Source organism: Leopardus geoffroyi, chromosome D3 (assembly GCF_018350155.1).
Source record: "Leopardus geoffroyi isolate Oge1 chromosome D3, O.geoffroyi_Oge1_pat1.0, whole genome shotgun sequence".
Lineage (NCBI taxonomy): Eukaryota > Metazoa > Chordata > Mammalia > Carnivora > Felidae > Leopardus > Leopardus geoffroyi.
Window position 1 is genome coordinate 18,721,836 of NC_059339.1, and position 17,366 is coordinate 18,739,201.

The following is a 17,366-nucleotide window of genomic DNA, read 5'->3' on the forward strand; positions in this document are numbered from 1 at the left end:
CAAGACTTGTCCAAAGTTCCAAAACAATGCAGGATGGGAACCACTGGTCCAAGCAGGGGTGAACTCTTTCTCAGGTGCCCAGGGCAGCCAAGTAGGTCAGTGCAAAGGGAGGAATTCCTACTCCTTCAGAGTGGCTTCCAACCCCCCCAGCCCCCAGCCTCCTGAGAAAGCCCAACCCCCACCCTGCTAAAGGAATCTTTCCGAGGCCCCTCCCAGGGAATGTTCCTGCTGGCTGGGCCGCCAGCATGTGTGAGACATAATTACAGCACGTTGTAAATGGCATTAACAGACTGTCACAGCAGCCACATGGTATTAGCAAACGGCTCTGTCTTCATCATGCAGTCCCCGCAGCCTCCGGGCTGGAGCACTTCCCAAGGGGTCTCCCAGGTCCAAGTTGCAGAAGTCTCCCGGCAGGGGATTGGGGGTAGGGGCAGCGATGCGGCTCACAGAGGCCTGGAGATTCCCCCAAGACTTTCTGAGGTCTCAGCAAAGAGCTGAGTAGAAAGTTAGGAAATCTGATTTGTAAACCTGGTTCAGCCTCGACGAACTAGCCTTTATCAGGGAGCTGCTTATGAGCCAGCCTCTCTGGAATGTAATCTTGTTTATACCTTATAACCACAACCTAAAAGATTATATTCTTCATTCTGCTTTATAGATCAGTTGACTGAGGATCAAAGGGGAAAGGTGATTTCCCCAAGTCCCTTCAGCTAATGGGTGACAGCTGTAGGATTCAAAACAAGTTCCGATGCCTCCGGAACTTCTGGTTTTCCATATATCATGCTGCCTCCTTGGAAAGGTCTCTGATCAGTTTTCTGTCGATAGATACTATAGCCTTGAAGATAATTCCCTAAAGCTACCAGCCCACCAGAAACTTACCAGCCCCTGAGCTCTGATCCCCAGGGTTTCTGTGGGAGCAACATAGTAACAACATAATAATCATCAAGATTGTAACAAATATTGTGTATTTCCATACAGTTTCTTCTATGTTCTTTGTAGCAAATCCATGAGGGAAAGAACAGCTCTTTCTTGGAGTTGAGAACTAAGCCCAGAAGGGGAAAGTGACTCTCCCAAGGCTTCACAGCAAGTTTGTGGTGGAGCTAGAATGAATTCCCCTTGTCTCCTTGATTCCCGGTTCTGGTTCTTTTTCGTAAGCCACTGAGAAAGTGTCCATAAGCCTGAGGCCAGGGAGGGGGCATTTACTCTTCCAGGTGCCTCCTGCCCTCTCGCCTGCCCTGTGGGCACTGGTGATTTATGCTTTATCCAGGAGGCCTCCAGGCTGCAGGCAGCAGGATGGGCTGCCTTCCGACTGGTAAGCAAATCCCCTGCTGAGCAGGTCATATTTTATCCGGGCCGCCACCTGCCAGCTCATTTGCTTACAGATACAGGTGCTTCATCAGGGAGGAATTAGCGATTACTTAGCCCAGAGACCCTGGCAGACGGAAGGGCAAGCCAGGGCCATAGCTGGGGTGGGAAGTCAGAAGCCTATCTGTGAGGTCTCTATCTCCTCCCAGGCCACTTAGCTCTGCTCTGGAACCAAAGGGTAGGAGCTAGGATAGAAGAAAGGACCTCTCTGCTTTGGGGAAAACTGACCTCCCACTCCCAACCTATAGTTTACCAGTTCTCCAAGGGTGGGTGCCAGTAGCCCCATTCCCTGCAGCCTTCCCAGATCCTCCACACCTGCCAAAAATAACAAGATAGTAAGTCTAACGGTCCCACGATGTTTATTGGTGCCTAGGACTCTATATGCATTGTCTCATTTAATCCAAATCTACTAATACGGCATTTTTAAATCTCCATTTACAGATGAAGAAATAATCTCGGAAAGATTAACCAGTTTGCTCAGAGTCATGCAGTAGGTGAGTTACAGAATTTAGCCTTCTCTGATTTCAGACCTCTTCTCCTAACCAGAACTCCTTGTCTCCCCCAGGCTGTTCCCCAAACCCTGTACCTCACTTGCTGAATTTTGTTCACTTGTTTCTTTATTTACTTATTTTTTAAATAATTTTTAATCTCAGAACAATTTTAGACTTACAGAAAGATTACACAGATAAAACAAAGATTTCCCACATGCCCCACACCCAGTTTCCCCCCGTTATTAACATCTTACATTTGTCACAATTAATGAACTCATATTGATACATTATTATTAACTAAACCCCATTCTTCATTCTGATTTCTTTGGTTTCTACCTAACGTCCTTTTTCTGCTCTAGGATCCCACCCAGGATACCCCACTGCATACAGTGGTCACTTCTTCTTAGTGTCCTCTTGGCTGCGACAGTTTCTCGGATTGTCCTTGTTTTTGATGACTTTGACAATGTTAAGGAGTACTGTTCGGGTATTTTGTAGAATGTAACTCAACTGGGATTTGTCTGATATTTTTCTCTTAATTGGACTGAGGTTATGTGTTTTTAGAAGCCACGGAGGTGAAGAGCCACTCTCATCCCATCAGGGGCACATACTATGAGTTTGAGATATCACTATCAAGCTTAATGTTGATCACGTGGCTGGTGTAGTGTTTGCCCGGCTTCTCCACTTTCCCCTTCTTTGCATATTGTATTTTTAGACTGAAACACTGGGGAGTTACGCTCCCCCTCCTCGAAGGCAGAGGATCTACATAAATTATTTGGAATTCTTCTGCACAGGAGATTTGTATATTCTCCCTTTTGTTTATCGGTCCAGTCATTTATTAATATCGGTATGGGCTCGTTGGTATTTATTTTATACCTCGGCTTATGATCCAGTACTACTCTGTTTTTTTAAGTGACACTTGGTTCTTTTTTCCTTGGTGTATCAGCATTTCCCCAATTCTATTCTGAGACAATCTCATTCCATGGGATTTTAACAGGCAATCCTCTTAAAATAGGTTCTAGAGACAAGTCATTTGGGGTAATAGTGGTTGAAAAGGGTTGAAAAGAGATCTTGACTGTAGGACTTGTCAGATCTTTTAATGTGCCAATAATGTGAGTAGTGAATCACCCAGAGGGGGATCTAATAGGCAACATTTCCCACATTTCTTTTCCTGACACCCTGGGGTAGGGTGGGGAAGACACAGATGAGAAAATAATCTAACTATGTATCTCATCTTCCCCTGGAGACCAGAAGTTCTTAAAAGCAAAGATGATGCTTTATTCTCATCTTTATCTCTAGAAATTAGCACTGAGGAGGTGCTAAGGGAATGTTGTTGGATAATGGAAGGATGGATGATGAACAGATGGATAGATGGGTGGATAGGTGGGTGAGATGAGTCCGAAGGATTTGTAGTTGGTAGATGGATCTATGAGCAGATTGGTAGGTGTATTGGTAGGTGGATGGATGAATGGATAGATGGATGAGCAGGTTGATAGGTGGATTGGTAGGTGGATGGATGGATAAGTAGGTTGGTAGGTGGGTGGGTGAATAGGTGGGTGGATGGATGGATAGATGAATGGATGGGTGGATAGATGAATGGATGGATGGATAGACGGATGGATGGATAGATGAATGGATGGGTGGGTGGATGGATGGATGGATGGATGGATGGATGGATGGGTGGATAGATGAATGGATGGATGGATAGACGGATGGATGGATAGATGAATGGATGGATGGGTGGATGGATGGATGGATGGATGAATGAGCAGGTTGGTAGATGGATGGGTGAATAGGTGGGTGAGTGGGTGGGTAGGTGGGTGAAGGGATGGATGGATAGATGGATAGACAGATGAGCAGGTTGGTAGTTGGATTGGTAGGTGGGTGGATGGATGGTTGAATGGATGGTTGAATGGACGGACGGACGGATGGATGGATGGATGGATGAGAAGGTTGGTGGGTAGATGAGTGAATAGGTGGGAGGATGGATGGATAGATGATGAATGGATGGATGGATGGGTGGATGAGCAGGTTGGTAGGTGGATTGGTAGGTGGATGGATGGATAAGTAGGTTGGTAGGTGGGTGGGTGAATAGGTGGGTGGATGGATGGATAGATGAATGGATGGGTGGATAGATGAATGGATGGATGGATAGACGGATGGATGGATAGATGAATGGATGGGTGGGTGGATGGATGGATGGATGGATGAATGAGCAGGTTGGTAGATGGATGGGTGAATAGGTGGGTGAGTGGGTGGGTAGGTGGGTGAATGGATGGATGGATGGATGGACAGATAGATGAGCAGGTTGGTAGTTTGATTGGTAGGTGGGTGGATGGATGGATGAATGGATGAGAAGAGTGGTGGTGGATGAGTGAATAGGTGGATGGATGGATGGATGCATGCATACATAGGTGAGATGGATACATGGATAGATGAACAGACAGAAGGAGCAGAAACACCAGGCCTTGACTCCCTTCTTTCTGTAAGCTGGGCATTTGCCTATGAGGAAAAAGCCTCTGCCTCGACTAGTAGCAGAATAACTTTGAAATCAGACAACAAAGATGCAAGTCCTGGCCCTGTCACCAGCTGTGTGATCTTGGACAAGTCTTTTAGACTCTTCGAGTCTCAGGTTATTCATCTGTCATAAAGGACTAGTTACTATATCTCAGGATTGCCAAGAGCCTTAGATGAGCTAATACATGTAAAGTCAGCTCATTAGATGCCAATTTCCTTCCTTCCTTCTTCTCTTCTTGTCCTGTGGAAGAATCCAGTGCCCTGATGCCCCCTCTGGAGGTGGGAGAGCAGAGCCTCTGCTTGTAGGGTGGGAGTTTTTTGGGGTCCACGGATAGGTTTTACTGTGTTCTGGAACCCCTTGAATAATACACAAAACTGTGTGTGTGCAGATGAACTTTTTTCTGGGTAGGGAGTCCATAGCTTCTAGCAAATGCCCAAAGGGGTCCATGACCCCCAAAAAGCCAAAGACTCTGAGGGCTGGGTCTTGACTCCTGTCACATGCTGCCCCAGACCCAGCCTTCAGGCCCAGTTCTCAGGCCATCCACCAGGCTCTCTAGTCATCGGACCCCAGTCCGGTGCTTCCTCTGCCACAGGGAGAGAGATGGGCAGACCTGGATCTCAGGAGGGTGCAGGCCAGGATCTGGACTGCTGCCAGGGAATCCAGGCCCAAATATGTACAGAGACCTCCTGAGGGGCCCCACACGTCATCTCCTTCAATCATCCACAAGCCCTGGGACAGAAGAGCTGTTACCATTCCCATTTTAGAGATGTGGAAACAGAGGTCCCGAGATGGGAGGGGAAGGGCACACACAGAGCTAGCGGCAGTGCAGGGGTTCGGATCCAGTGCTGGCTGATTACGGAGTCCATGCTCTTTCCATGGTGTCACAGGGGACCGAGGCTGTCCCTGGGGGTGCAAAGGTGGGAACAGGGCTGCAGTATACCCTTGTCCAGCTGTACTCTACCCACAGGCACCTGGTTGAGGCAGTGGGATTGGAGGTCAAATGTATCTGAAATTCAGCTTGATGTCCACTAGCTGAGGCTTATACCAAGAGCCTTCAAGAGCCTAGAGAAAATGCAGCCTTTTGGTAATTGTTGTACCCAAAAGGGTGATTTTTCCTAATTGGTCTGCCCGAATGGGATGCCTTTTCCTAATGTCAACAAAGCCTCCACATAGGCTTCCTGAACTCTCAGTGGAAACACATTTTAAAAGGCAAGCACAGGGGCCCCCAGGTGGCTCAACCGATCAGTTAAGCGTCCAACTCTTGGTTTCAGCTCAAGTCATGATCTCATGGTTCATGAGTTTGAGCCCTGCATCGGGCTCTGCACTGACAGTGTGGAGCCTGCTTGGGATTCTCTCTCTTTCTCTGCCCCTCCTTCACTCCCACTGTCTCTGTCTCTCTCAAAATAAATAAATAAACTTAAAAAAAAAAATCAATCAAAGGCAAGCACATTGGCAGGGGCTGAGAACCCAGCTTCTAAGATGACACTTTCCAGGTAGGGTCCCCAGGGCTCTACGTGCCAGGAACAGCCAGCCCAGCTTCAGCAGGTGAGAGATAGTTCCTGACATTCTCCCAGAGAAGCTGGGGCCAGCGAGGAGGGGAGATGGGACTTCATTCAGTCTGCTCAGCTGCCCTAGAACATCCCCTCCCACCCCACTTAGCCCCTCTCTTCCCCCACCCCCCATCTTCTGAAATCCAGGTGTGGAAGGCAGGGCCCCGTCTGTGGTCATTCCCTGAGCCACCTGGATCTAAAAACTAGTACTGTCTTTCTAGGGAAGGGTGGGCAGGCCCTCCTGATCTCCCAGAATGATTCCCTCCACTGGCATCTCCCAGGAGCTATGGCTGCTCCTCCCACTGGCTGGGTGGCCACTTGTAAGGAATGATCCACCCGGGTCCTTCAGCGCCGTTTCCACTCCCCTTCCTATCCTCCCCCTCCCTGCCACCGCCTCTGGCCTGATTAATTCCCCCCAATCCGCCATGCCACAAGGACTAATCGGGCTCGTGCCCTGCTAATTGGCACACGAGAAACCTGACAAATGGCTCTGTTTGTGGGATTCCCAGGCTGGGCTAGGTTAACCTGGCACACCCAAGCCACCCCAGGTTTGCCCCTGAGATACGTGAGCTGGAGCCCTGGGTGGAAGGGGAACGCAGAGGACCCAGGACAGAGGGAGGTCCCCACTATAACCCTCGGATTAACCCAGCCCTGCCACTTCCTGGCTGTGTGACTTAGACTAGGTTGTCTCCCTCTCTGACCTTGGCATTCAGGCTCCTGCTCTGTCTGCACCGGGCCTCATCTCCAAACTCAGCTCCTCAGGTGTGCTGGCCCTTCCTCTCCATCCGACCTGCCGGATCACAGAAGCTTAGTCCCAGCTGTCTGGAGAGAAACCTGTCTGCATGATAGGTGCGTGTATGTGCCTAATTATCACTTTCACTGATACCTAGTGTATTGATATTGACATGTGGCACACAATTTTAAAATAATAGCAAAATATACACTTGTCTTTACTGTGAATTCCTAGAACGAATTGATCCTCGTAAAACGCTTTTCATTGATTTTTGCCAAACTCTGGCATCAATAGCCAGCCTATAGTCGGACGTGTTGAACAAAGGGTAGCTCAGCCTTGAATCTCGGTTGCTGTTTTCACGTAAGTGCGAGTGGGCAGGCCGAAAGTGGGACAGTGAAGGTGGACATCAAAACTTCACTCCCGTGTCGGTGACGTGAGCAACTTCTTCGCTCAATTGCCTAATGGTTTCTGAATACTGGAAGAATATCTCTTCAGTTTCTTTGCGCTATTCCCAGCTCGTGGCTATAAACAGAACACACTTTTTTTCATCTGCGTGAACATTGTCTCCATTACTTCCTGTCCTTTTTAAGTTTATTTATTTATTTTGAGAGAGTGTGTGCGCGCGCGCGTGAGTGGGGGAGGGGCAGAGAAAGAGAGAGGGGATTCGGAGCAGCCTCCACACGGTCAACACGGAGCCCACGCCAGGCTCAAGCCCACAGACCTTGAGATCACGACCTGAGCTGAGGTGGGACAATCCACTGACTAAGCCACTTCCTAAGGGTAGACGAGCAACCTACGGCTAAGTTAAGGCCCCATTGATAACACTTGCCATTTATCAATTATCTGCCGACGGTCAGGTACTGTGATTTCAAACCTACCAACATGTTGGTGAACGTGGGCTTGGGGAGAGACGCACAGATTCCACTGTATAGCATTTCCGTTATAAAGATGACTTCAAGTGCATACAAGTAGCACAATGTAGTTAAAGCATTAAGGGGGCACCTGAGTGGCTCAGTCGGTCGCGTGTGCAATTCTTGATTTCAGCTCAGGTCATGATACCACGGTTGTGAGATTGAGCCCCACGTCAGGCTCTGTGCTGACCATGGAACCTGCTTAAGATCCTCTCTCTGTCTCTCTCTCTCTCCCTTTGTCCTTCTCCCCCACTCATGCACGCTCTCTCTCCCGCTCTCTAAAATTAAAAAAAAAAAAAAAAAAAAGAAATGATGAGTTTTGAGTATTTACTAGTTATAATATGATTGACTTAGCTGTAAGTTTATATAATTTAAATGTCAGTAATCACTGTGTGTTGTGTAAAAAAAAAAAAAAAAAAAAAAAAAGTGGCTGAACTTTGTCCCTGGTTCCTGAGAGGAAGACTGAATCCTCGGACTTTCTGAAGTGATGGGGAGAATGTGTCATTTGTGAGCCCCTGGGATCACACCGGAGTTGATGCTAAGAGATGGGGTGACTCAGGATGGGGCCGGTCACCAGAAAAGACCGACCATGTGATTAGAAGGCTGGGGCTTTCAGGACCTCTTCTCCAAAGGGGCAGGGGGAGGCCTGGAGACTGAGCTCAATCACATGGCCAATGATTCAATCAACGCTGCCTAGGTAACGGGACCCCCATAAAAACTCTGGACGCTGCAGCTCAGTACAGCTTCCTGGTTGCTAACCACATTGAGGCGCCAGGAGGGTGTTGAGCCCAGATTCCATGGGGAGAGGGCGCGGAAGCTCCGAGTTTGGGGCCCTCCCGGACCTCACCCTTCCTTAGGCTGATCCTGATTTTATCCTTTATAATAAAATTGTAATCTTGAGTATAGTGCTTTTCTGAGCTCTATCTACCATCTGCTCCAGCAAAGTCTCAACGCTGAAGGGAGTTTCGAGACTCCCCGAATCTGCACCCATTTGGTCGTGACCTTGCGGTCTTGTTGGGATACACGCCCCTTCACCCATCGGGTCTGACGCTAACTCCGGGCGGTGGAGCGTCAGACCTGGATTGGATTACGAAGCACCAGTTGGTGTCAGAAATACTGTTTTGACAACTGGCTCGCACGGCTTCTAACAATTGAACGATCGGTTCCTAGTTCCACTCCTGGGCCTTGGTTTATGTCATTCCTTCTGGCTAAAGGCTCTCCCTCCGCTCACGTTCATTCCAGGGCTCATTCACTTGCTGACCAAGTCTTTCTTGAGGGCACGCTCCGTGCCAAGCACTGGACTAGGTGCCTGGGGTAGAGAAGAAGATAGACATCGCCTGCAGCGGGTACAATTAGCGCCCCGCTCAGATCCCCCTAGGGTCCCTTTGGCCATTTCTATGTGCCCCTCCACCAGCTTCTGTGTGCTTTCCTTCCATTTGCCTACGTTTGTGACTCCTTTAGAGAACTATCCTCCAGCTGCCAGAGCCACTTTGCTGGCACGTGCAGAGAGCCAGGGGGTTAGAACCCCCTCACCCCCAGGCTGGGGCGGTTCTTAGTCAATGGCTGGCAGTGGGTGAAGGGCCAGCTCCCTTGACTCAGGTCCCGATAACTGTGTGGTGTAACTCACACTCCCAAGCTCCTGTGTGAGATCGGGCTGAAGCCACCCTCCATGGGGCTTTGCCTAAGATTGCACCCTCCTTGGCTTTCTCCTATCCCCTGTCCTGCTCCCCCCACTCCCTTACTCATCTCCCGAGGGATCACTTCCTTAAACAGTCCCTTGCATGCCAATCCTTGTCCCAGGGTCCAACCCAAGACCTGCCCTATGGAGCTTATAGTCTAGTGGGGAGACAGGCATTATTCACAGAGTCCTAAAAACACGAATTTCTTCATCAGTGAATATCAGTGCTTTGAAGGGAAGCAACAGAGTCAGAAACAGAGTCTCTGAGAGCTGTTACAGGGACATGCCCCATCAGAGTGATCAGGGAAGGCTCCCTGGAGGAAGTAGTGCTTCTTGTAGGATGAAGTCTGAAGGATAAAGGGGAGCTTAGCAGGGTGAAGGAGACAAGGGGGAGGGAGGAACTTTTGCAGGTAGCTGGCATAGCAGGTGCAAAGGCCCTGTGGCGGGGGAGAGAGATCACTGTAGCTAGAGCACAGAGTGAGATGAACGTAGAGGAATTGATAAGGGCAGAACTGTGCAGCTTGGTGGTACAAGTGGAGATGTGGGTTCATTTTCTTTCTTTCTTTTTAGTGTTTGTTTTGAGAGAAAGCAAGAAAGCATGAGTGGAGGAGGAGTAGCGAGGGAGAAAGAGAATCCCAAGCAGGCTCTGTGCTGTCAGCACAGGTTCATTGTCTAAAAGGAGTGGAAACACATCTAAATGTCAAGTAGAGGGCTGACCTGAGAGATTTAAATTTTGAATTTTTTCACACTTTGAAGTGCAAAGATTCTTTGACCCCCAGGAATTCGCCCTGTGAATAAGGCCACTTTCTTATACAAGGATGTTCACTACAGTGCTGTGGGTGATACAAAATGAAACACAGAACCTACTAAAACATCCATCAAGAAAGGACAGGTTTGGGGGCGCCTGGCTGGCTCAGTTGGTGGAGCGTGTGACTCTTGATCTCAGGGTTGTGAGTTCGAGCCCCATGTTGGGTGTAGACACTACTTAAAAATAAAATCTTAAAAAAAAGAACAGGTTTAATAAATTTGGTTCATCCCTTCAGTGGACCCTCATACAGCCCTTAAAAAGTATGAGGGAGGGTCACCTTGGTGCCTCAGTGGGTTAAGTTTCCAACTTTGGCTCAGGTCACGATCTCACGGTCCGTGAGTTCGAGCCCCGCGTCGGGCTCTGTGCTGACAGCTCAGAGCCTGGAGCCTGCTTCGGATTCTGTGTCTCCCTCTCTCTCTGCCCCTCCCCTACTAGCGCTCTGTCTCTCTCTCTCTTAAAAATAAAATAAACATTTTAAGAAATTTAAAAAAAAAGAGTAACTGCCCTGGTGCTTGGCACATAGTAGATAGTCACTAAATATTAGTTGAGTGATTTCATGAATAAATACATTGTTGCTTCTGCAGAGAAGAACTGAACTTAGGAGAGGGTTTTGCTTGTTTCCTTTTCAGTCTCATGTTCTTCCAGGAGGATTAGTTTTCTATTTGCTGGTGGGTTTTTTTTACTGTAATCGTTTCGCTTTCTGGCAATGTGATTTCCACACAACGAAATTCACTGACGATAAGCGTGCAACTGGGTGAGTGTACAAATGTATACAGATGCATATAACTTGGGGGCGCCTGCGTGGCTCAGTCCGTGGAGCGTCCGACTCTTGATTTCAGCTCAGGTCATGCTCACAGGGCCGTGGGATCGAGCCCCACATTGGGCTCTGCACTGAGTGTGGAACTTTCTTGGGATTCTCTCTCTCTCTCTCTTTCTCCCTCTACCCTTCCCCCGCTCGTGTGCGTGCATGCGCGCACTCTCTCTCTCAAAAAAAAAAAAAAATGCATGCAATTTGTATATAAATGAATATAGTCATGTAAGTGACACCATAATCAAGATACGGAACATTTCCATCACCCCCAGAATTTCCCTCTTGCTCCTTTGTGCTCCATTCCCGTCCTTACACTTTGGCATACCCCCGGCCACCCTCCATCTGCTTTCTGTCGCTACCCTTTTGCCTTTTCTGGAATTTCATACACGTCACACAATACCTAGTCTTTTGAGTCTGGCTGTAAACTGTAAAGGTGGAGGGGGAGTTTAGCCAGGTAAAGGGGTCGCCGGGGGGTGGGGGGGGGGGGTTGGTGGGTAAGGGAAGAAGCTTTGCTGGCAGATGGCATAGCAGGTGCAAACATACAGTGGCTGGGTTTGATGTTGAGGTTCAGGCATGTTGCTTGTGTCAGGGCTTCATTCCTTTCTATCGCTGAGGAGTACTCCAAGGTACGAGCGGACCACAGTTCGTCTATCACTCACCAGGTCATGCTCCTCACATACCTGTTCACATACCCGCTCACACGGCCCCGCCTCCACCGCCCTGGTAGAAAGCCGGGAGAAAGTTGGGCAGAGAGCCAGACAGAGGGCCTTGGCTGAGGATGCTCTTGGTTGGGGCCCCAGCTTCTCTGGGTCTGGAGAAGGAAGCCAGGATGGTTCCTTCCAGGGCTGACTTCATGGGGTCCTTATACCACCTTGAGCGGGATGGGCCTCCCCATTTTGGAAATTGGGCAAGGGCAGCTCAGAGAGGGCAAGGGCTTGCCGGAGATCACGCAGCTCAGAGAAGGTGCAAGCTGGGACTTCACCTCCTGCCCTGGCTATCTCCTACCGAGGTGCTTGAAGGTCCTGCAAAAAACAGAGAGGGGGAAAAAAAAAAGCCCTGGACACACTGAAGCCACTGAGAATGTCTGAACGGCCCCGGGCCAAGTCATCCCGTTCCTCCTTCTGGGAACCAGGCAGGGAGCAGGGAACATTGCTGCTTCTCTAGACTGTCTGTTGTGTCCCTCTCTCCGTCCCCCCCACCCCCCCATGAGCTCGCCTGAACCACTCCAGCTGTCACCTGACTGAAGAGGAGAGAAACAATTGAGGGGTCTCTCCGGAACAGGCAGGGTGGAAGGCTAGACCCCAGGGCTAGGAGGAAGGGGATAGTCACCTGCCACACTGAGAGCTGTTCTTTCTGCCCTACCTGCCTGTTTACACTCCCTGCCCCCCTCCCTCCTAATAAGCCGGTAATAATAATCCATTTTTTTAAACCCCCACAGTCCCTAGTTCTGGGCTCAGGGATGCGAGATAGCAGCCTCTGGCTGTCCATAAATGTGAGAGACAGATGTTGCCAACATCTGGAGATCAGGAAGGCTCAGTCCTGACTGGGGCTGGGAACAGTGCCCAGCTGGGTGGAGTGCTCCAGGGGGGAGGGGACCCCAACCTGTCATTCGTCTGGCCAGGGGCCACTTGCACTGCAAAGGAGGGCCCCTAGGCCCTGGGCAGGGCTCCCAGGCTTAGAGGCCCTCTGGAGGGGAAGCTGGGCGGGTGCTGCCTGCAGGGAGGGGACTTCAAAGGCTCCCTAATCCCCGGTGACATTTTCAGACACAGGAGTTTGCTTTTTTATGCTGCGGATCAAAGCCCAGAGCTTTATAAATAACCCTCATAAAAGCCAAGGAGCTTGTAAAGTTAAACAATAAGTCACAAACAGTGCAAGCATTCAGGGGCAGGACAGAGGCTGGGGGAGTTGGGCCTCTACCCCTTCTCTGCCACCGGATGGCCACCCACCTCCACCCTGTGGGGGGCAAGGCCCTGTGGGAGATCAGCAGGGGCCTGGGTTGGATTTGGAGTTTCCTCTCCAGGCTCTGCCAGCCCCCAATAGCCATCCTAGAGCTGGCTGGCCATTCATTCATTAAATCATTTCTCCTTCCTTCCTTCCTTCCTTCCGTTAGTCAATCAACAAACGTTTCCTGATCATCTCCATACGAGGCCCCTGGCCAAGGAGCATAAGCTTTGACATTACCAGGATTCAGATCACAGTGCTGTAACTTCCAAGCTGGGTGCCTTCCAAAAGCACCACCTCACCTTTCTGAGCCTCGGTTTCCTTATCTGTAAAATGGAGAGACGTTTTGAACCTGTCCTAAGACAGTTGCTGGGAGGCCTTGGTGGGCATGGCGCCTGGTAAGGGCTCAAAACCTTTCCTGGGTGATTATTACTGTTAACCAGACAACAAAAAACCTCATCAGTGGTCTCTACAGGGGGCTTCTTTTCTTTCTCTCCTACTCCCCCCCCCCCCAAATTACTTCCCCTTCTGCCCCCATGCCATGCGGCCCCAGCTGGGAGGGGGTTTTGATTGATCTTGTCTGTGTAGTCAGATGGGCCACAGTAGGTGCTCAGTAAATGACCATAGAAACTTGCAGCCCTTCTCCCAGTGGAAATTTCCATCGGGAGATCTGAGCATCTGTGTGGAGGGGGAAAGAGGGACAGGATTGGCAGATGGTGAGGGTCCCTCAAAGCAGCACACTGGGAGCTGATGCCTGGGCCCTCCCTTGGGTGAGGAAGCCCAGTCTGGGACAGACTATGCCCGCATGGATCCTCCCCCGCCCATCCTGGGGTCTTCCCTAAGCACGCATAGCAGCTCCAGGATGGTAGGTCCATTTCGTAGATGAGAAAACTATGGCCCAAGGTGGTGAAGGCCTTCGCCTGAGGTCACCCAGCTCACTTGTGCCAGGACTGGAATTCGAACACAGGCCCTGCGTGATTCCAGATCAGCCTTTTCTGCTGCCCCCGTAGGCACCAAAGGTGAACAGCCCAAAGCCGGCTTCTCCCCAGCAGCACCTACCTGACCAGGGCCATTCTGGAGAAAGCAAATGAGCTCCCCGAGCTGAGAGCCTGGCTTTACATCTGTGCAGCTGCCGTTATGGGGGATTCAAATTTAGCTGTCGCCACTCAAGCTGCCAGCTTCCTGGTTCTCTGCAAAGAGGGGTGGAGGTTGGGAACCAGGAGAGGTGGGCATGTGTTGTAGTCGGTTCGGGCTGCTGTTAACAAAATGCCAGAGCTTTGGAGGCTTATCAACAACAGAAATTTGTTTCTCACGGTTTTGGAGGCTTGATGTCTGATGTCAGGGAGGCAGCAGGGTGGGGTGAGAGCTGTCTTTAGGGTCGCTGACTTCTCACTTGTCCTCACATGACTATTGGGGTGAGGGAGCTCTTGGGGGTCTCTCTTTTTTTTTTTCTTTTTGAGAGTGAGAGAGAGAGAACAGGGAAGGGGCAGAGAGAGGAGAGAGAGAGAGAGAGAGAGAGAGAGAGAGAGAGAGAATCCCAAACAGGCTCCGCACTCCCCAGCAAGGGGCTCAAATTCAGGAACCACGAGATCTTGACCTGAGCAGAAATCAAGAGTCAGACGCTTAACCCACTGAGCCACCCAGGGGCCCCTTGGGGCTTCTTTTATAAGGGCAGGGAGCTCATTACCAAAGGCTCTGCCCTCAGGACCTTGTCATCTCCCAAAGTCCCCACATCCCAATGCTGTGACCTTGGGCATTAGGTTTTCAACATATGGATTTTTAGGGGGAGACATGCACTCCCCTGTCTTTTAGGGGGAGACATAGAAGCATGTCAGGGAGTTCTGTTAACTGGTTCCCTCATTCAGTTATTCAGTGAGTGAGTCAGTCATCAGACAAACATTTATTAGCCCCTGCCACGTGCCCAGGCCCCATGCTGGATGCCAGATCTGCGGTGCAAACCAGATAATCCGGGTGCCTGCCCCCACGGAACTAACGGTGAGGAAGGCGAGATCAAAGGAGAGGCTAGGGGAAGCGCAGAAGTGAGACTCACCCCATATGTGGAGGAGGGGCAGTGAGAGGGCTTCCTGGTGGAGGTGTCAATTGAGGTGGGACCCAAACATGAGGAGAAGTTAGCCTGGAAAGGGGGCGGGGAAGGGCATTTCAGGCAGAGTGAAGAGCCTGGGAAAAGTGAGAAGGGACACAGAAGGGACCTCCCCCACCAAACTCCTTTGTTCTGTTTCAAGGTCAGAATCCTCTGAGCAGAGCAGGGCAACAGCTCACTTCCAGAATCCCCCCACGCCCATCCCCACATAGGTAGTATTCCCGTTATGACACCTGAGGCAAGGGAGGCTCAGAGAGGTTGAGTAACTCCCTCAAGGCCACACAGCAAAGACACTTTGGGTCTGGGCCAGCTTGGTGGATGTGGGCATCAGGGACCCTCCCAGAGCCTCTGAGGTTTACAAACTGTGCCCCCCAGCAAATCACCTCCCCTCACCGAGTCTCAGTTTCCTTATCTGCAAAATGAGACCCAAGCGCAGTCCCCCCGCACCTGTTACAGCCACATCTCTCGCTGACCTCATTAGGACAGTTGGCCTGGAAGCAGCAGTCCCTGGTGGAAGAATTTAGCCTTCTCTGATTTCAGACCTCTTCTCCTAACCAGAACTCCTTGTCTCCCCCAGGCTGTCCCAACTAGGCCAGCCGCGACGGGATCCCCCTGTGGGCATCTGGCCTAATTGACACCCCCGTCCCCCCTCCCCCACCACCGGGAGCTGTGCCAGCTTCTCTATGATCATTTGACAATCCAAGAAACACTCTCCTGGAGCCTCTGTGAGCCAACCTCAGGACTCAGCTCCTCTGTGGGCAGAGGACGAGGTTCCAACCCTAGTCCGGGCTTCTCTCCCTGCCAGGCTCATGCTGGGTGCCTCCCATAGATGGCTTCGCTTGATTCCCAAAGCACCCGGCGAGGTCAATATCTATGTCCCCTCCTTCTGGATGGGTCCCAGGACAAAGCGACAAAGCGGGGGAGGGGACCACCCACAGAGCCCTCAGCGTGCAGGAGGCAGCCTTTGAGGGGTTCCCTGGGGTCCCAGACCCCGGTTCCCCCATCTGGAAAACGAGGATGGTGAGGGCCATCTTGTGGGTAAGGCATTGGCTTCAGTTTCCCCGTCTGTAAAATGGTGTGGATCTGACACGCCCGGGGTCGTGTAAGAATCAACCACCAAATAATAACAACAGCGCATGATTATTGAGCACCTGCTGTGTGTCAGGTAGTTTTTAGGGGCGCTGAGTGATTAACTCTTTCGATCTTCGCAGCAATCACAGGAGGTATCTCCTGCTATTATCCCCATTACGCAGTCAGTCGAGCAAACAGAGGCCCCGAGAGGTTAAGAAACTCACCCAAACACAGGTAAGGGCCTTAGCACAATAAAGGTTAGCTTTTATTTCTGTGCCACTCCCTTTAGCATCCAAAGAACCCCTTGCCACCCTCCCCCACCCTTCCTGTGCCTTCCACCTCCTTCTAGACAGCGACAGAGGGTGTCATTCATGGGATCACCTGCGGGACAGAGGCGCAAATGCTTTCCCCTTGACAGCAGAAGTTAGACAGCAGAAGGAACTTCCCAGCCATGGGGGCTGCGAGGAGAGGAGCGCGTTCCCCACGGTCAAGGCCAAGAGATGCCGAGATGAAAACGTGAACTAAGACAGCAATAGGGACAGGTGGCCCCTCCGAGTTCCTTCCAGCCTTGGGATTCCAGAGGCAGGATAGCAGTGGGGCCCACGTGGAGCTGTCTCTCTTGGTTGTTTCTTTCTGAGGTTGGGGATGCCAGGCTATTGTCTGGCACTGGGGGAGGGGGAGTGCCTCGGTGACAGGATCCTGGGACTGGTGAGAACATCCCTTCCCCACCCTGCGCACGCCAGCCCCCCAGAGCAGCTGGGCAGCATTTCTGCTGTCTGCGGGCTCATTTATCATTCCGAGGGGGGCATTGCCGCCGTGAGGTCCCCCGGGACAGCTCTGCCATGGCCCCATCTGATTGAAATCCAGGCCCAGTGCACACTCGGCCCAGGGAAGTGGCTGCCCAGAACCCGAAATAAATAATACCACAGGCAGGAGGCACAAATCTGCCGCTAATTACGGCATATCCTGATTAAATGGGGTGCATAAATAAATATTTCAGCTTGGAAGATGAATCAGCCAGGAAGATCGCCACACCAGCCGTACTCTGAGCCTCAGCTTCTTCCCCACGGGGGCAGACAAAGACAGAGCCTTGGCCCACTTGCCATGTGACTCGGGATCCGTCCCCACATCCCCCAGCTTGGCCTCAGTTTCCATATCCATCAAGTGGGGTGTCAGTGATCACCCCGCCGTCAAGCCCACAGATCTGGAGGGAGAATCGGAAAGGGCATTTGGGGTGGCTGGGTTTTGACAGAGTCAAGGAGGGAGTGATTATAAATAGTAAAGAACAAAGAATTCGGAGCCAGGCGGTCTTGGGTTTGAATCCCAGCTCTGGGACCATCCCTGTGCCTCGGTTTCTCCTTCTGTAAATCGGGTGGATGTGACCAGTCGATGAA

At 50.9% G+C, this 17,366-nt stretch overlaps 1 long non-coding RNA gene across 2 annotated transcripts in view; it reads left to right on the forward strand.

The window, feature by feature from the left end:
• The window catches only part of LOC123587870, a 38,166-nt gene that overhangs the window by 18,074 nt on the left and 2,726 nt on the right, over positions 1-17,366 (forward strand). The window contains exons 4-5 of one of the 2 annotated variants that reach the window (XR_006707573.1): positions 1,804-1,856; positions 6,632-6,767. This is a non-coding gene — a long non-coding RNA (uncharacterized LOC123587870). The remainder of the gene's footprint in view (positions 1-1,803; positions 1,857-6,631; positions 6,768-17,366) is intronic. The other variant, XR_006707572.1, reaches the window with a different exon arrangement.